Genomic DNA, 4,030 nt, shown 5'->3' on the forward strand with positions numbered 1-4,030 from the left:
TCCCAGTGCCAGATCCCTGGGCTGGGAGCCTGATGTGGGGCTCAGAACTCTCATGCTTGTGGGAGAACCTGTGCAATATAATTATTCTCCAGTTTGTGGGTCACCCACCCAGGGGGTATGGGATTTGATTATATTGTGAGTCTGCCCCTCCTATCCATCTTGTTGTGGTTCCTTCTTTATGTTTAGTTGCAGAAAATCTTTTCTGGTAGGTTCCAGTCTTCTTCATCAATGGTTGCTCTGCAGATAGTTGCGATTTTTGTGTGCTCATGAGAGGAAGTGAGCTCAGGGTCTTTCTACTCTTCCATCTTGGATGCTCTCCCCATACTATTTTATAAGCTACTTTTTTCTCTTAATATTTTGTAGACATTAAATATCTTTTTACAACACAGTTTTCAATGATGTACTAAAATTCCATGGAGCATACCCTAGTAGTGATGAGCACACCTATCACCCAGATCTTGGTTTCTAACACCATTCTCCAATAAAGGAACCAGGGATTCTTGGATAAATGGCTGATTCTAGGATCATAGCAGGAAATGTATAAGAGGAGCCTGGAGCATCTTATCATGCCAGAAAGTAAGAGAATACTAAAGAGCAAGAGAGAGAAAGAAAGAAAGAGAGAAAGGGAGGGAGGGAGGGAGGAAGGAAGGAAGGAAGGAAGCAAGGAAGGAAGGGACGGAGGGAGGAAAAATGAAAGAAAGAGAAAAGGAAGGAAAGAGAAAAAGAAAGAAAGAGAAAAGGAAAAAGGAAAGGAAAGAAAATAAAAAGAAGCTCATAATGTGGGGATATGCCAAAGGGTACAGGAGCCAGCTGAAGGAGCTCCCAATGGCCAAAGCTGAGAGAGTTTGAGGAACAAAATAAATATGGTATTCCATTATAACCATATATATGTGTGTGTGTGTATATATATATATATATAAAATGCATAAATCTATGCTGATAAAAATAAATCAATTGGATAAATAAATAAATATGGGAGAAGAGAAAAATCTCCTGTGCCGAAGAATCCTAATAATTTATATAGATATTCTGCCCTCAAAGGTGGAACATAACTACCTACTCCTTAAGTGTGGGTCACACATTGTGATTTTCTTTCAAAGAGGACAGTATAAAAAGAGAGCAAAAAAAAATAAAAATGATGTGATTAAGGTCAACACCAATAGTGCTAAGTCAGGGTGATAGTGTGTACTCCTGTAATGATGTAATGAGACCAACACATTACCTCTGTGTTCTTGCTCCCAAAAACACATAAGACCAAGCAGCACAGTGAGCAAAACATCAGACAAATCCAAATTGTGAGCATTCTACAACATACTTGACTAGTACTTCTCAAAATTCTCAAGGTCATCGAAAACAAGGGAAGTCTGAGAAATGGTCACAGCCAAGAACAGCTTAAGGAGACATGATGATAAAAAGTAATGTGGTGTCCCAACTGGGATTCTACTTCTAATATGACATTAGGTAAAAACTAAGGAAATGTATAAAGCATGGGCCTTAGTTAATAATAATTTATCAGTATTGTTTCATTAATTGTGAGAAATGTACCATAAAATGTCAGATGATCATAGGAACTGGGTGTGGGATATACAGGAACTCTGTACTAGCTTCACAGTGACTCTGTAAGTCTAACAGTTTTAAATTTTATTTGAAAATATTTTTAAAATGACACAAAAATGCATCATTTTTAATTTAATTTATTATGATTGGTCATTTAAGTAGTTTCTAAATTTTTGTTTTTGAACACATTTATGATGAACGTCCTTATGATTAAATCTTTGCACCCATACATTATAATTTTCTTTAGAATAAGTTTATAGAAGTGAAGTCGGGAGATAACAGGTGTGCATATTATAATAGTATTAAGGATTTTGGTACAAGATACATAACCAGGCACTTTCAACTGTAGACTAAATGAACTCCAAATAACAGTCATGATGAGAGATGGTCAGATTTGGAAAGGACTGTTGTTAGATATTTTTCCTGTCCAAGCCAGTCACATCAACTGCTAGATGTTCAGAGTTTTTCTTGCTTGGCTGTGTGCAGCTTTACAACAGATAAATGAGCCTGTTAAGGTACCAGCCTGTATCCTAATACTACACTTCCTCATGTTGAGTTTGACCAGCCCAGTATAAAAAAACGAAAGTAGAAAAAGAAATGCTGATCTCCAGATATCCAGAGGACATGAACAGAGCCTTTCTGGACTTTATCAGGCAGTCAGACTAAGAGGAATATTGTAGATCTGTGGTTCTCAAACTGCGGCCTCTGGAACCAGCGGCATCAGCATCACCTGGAAATGTGTTAGAAATGCAAATTCTTGGGCCCCACCCTCACTCTACTGAGGCAATATGTAGGGTTTTTTTGAGAAGTATATACACTTAAAATTTTTTAACATCTTTATCAAGATGTAATTCACACTGTATGACAGACTCTAGGTCCATCCACCTCACTACAAATAACTCAATTTCATTTATTTTTTATGGCTGAGTAATATTCCATTGTATATATGTGCCACATCTTCTTTACCCATTCATCTGTTGATGGACACTTAGGTTGCTTCCATGTCCTGGCTATTGTAAATGTGAAGTAAGTCAGAAAGAGAAAAACAAATACTGTATGCTAACGCATATGTATGTAACCTAAAAAAAAAAAAAAAATGGTACTGATGAACCTAGTGGCAGGGCAGGAATAAAGACATAGACATAGAGAATGGACTTGAGGACACAGGGTGGGGGAGGTAGGAGCTGGACTGAAGTGAGAGTAGCATCGACATATATACACTACCAGATATAAGATAGATAGTGGGAAGCAGTGGCATAGCACAGGAGATCCGCTCAGTGCTTTGTGACCACCTAGAGGGGTGGGATAGGGAGGGTGGGAGGGAGGCTCAAAAGGGAGGGAATATGGGGATATATGTATGCATATGGCTGATTCACTTTGTTGTAAAACAGAAACTAACACACCACTGTGAAGCAATTATACTCCAATAAAGATGTATATATATAAAAAAAAGATATAGGGCTTCCCTGGTGGCGCAGTGGTTGAGAGTCCGCCTGCCGATGCAGGGGACACGGGTTTGTGCCCCGGTCCGGGAAGATCCCACATGCCGCAGAGCGGCTGGGCCTGTGAGCCATGGCCGCTGAGCCTGCACATCCGGAGACTGTGCTCTGCAACGGGAGATGCCACAGCAGTGAGAGACCTGCGTACCGCCAAAAAAAAGATATAATTCACACAGCATACAATTAACTGATTTAAAGTATACATTTCAACATTTTTTAGTATATACAGATTTGTGCCACCATCACCACAATCAATTTTAAAACATTTTCATAACCTCAGAAAGAAATCTTAGATACTTTAGCTATAATCTCCTATCAACCTAGTTGCACACAACCACTAATCTACTTTCTGTCTTTAGAGATTTGCCTATTTGTATAAATGGAAACATACAATATGTAGCCTTTTGTGTCTGGCTTATTTCACTTAGCATGTTTTCAAGGTCCGTCCATGTTGTAGCATGTATCAGTACTTCATTTTTTCTTATGGCCAAATAATATTCCGTGATATGGATATACCACATTTTGTTTATCTGTTCATGAGTTAATGGACATTTGGGTTATTTCCACCTTTTGGCTGTTATGTGTAGTGCTGCCATGAACATTCCTGAGCAATATGTGTTTTCGCAAGCCCTTCAGGTGATTCCAGTGCATGCTAGCTTTTGAGAACCACTACCGTAGTTGGGGGGGGGGCGGGCGGACAAGAACTAATAGAAGACAGTTATTTTTCATAAACAGAGAGCACCATTTATCCTTTAGGTCATAAGTCAAGGTGGAAAAAGAGGAACCTAGGCAGTGGGATCCAGTGATGTGTACCCACGCACTGATGCTGAGATGCAGAGAAGGTGAAGCTGAGATGGCTGAAGGAAAGGAAGCCCTGGTTATAATGGAATTGCTCACTTTTGACCACTAGGCCTCTCCTCCCTACTTTACCAGCGTGTCATTGTGTTCTGAAGGTCACCCGGGTCTCTTGAGTG

This window comes from Lagenorhynchus albirostris, chromosome 9 (genome assembly GCF_949774975.1).
Source record: "Lagenorhynchus albirostris chromosome 9, mLagAlb1.1, whole genome shotgun sequence".
NCBI lineage: Eukaryota > Metazoa > Chordata > Mammalia > Artiodactyla > Delphinidae > Lagenorhynchus > Lagenorhynchus albirostris.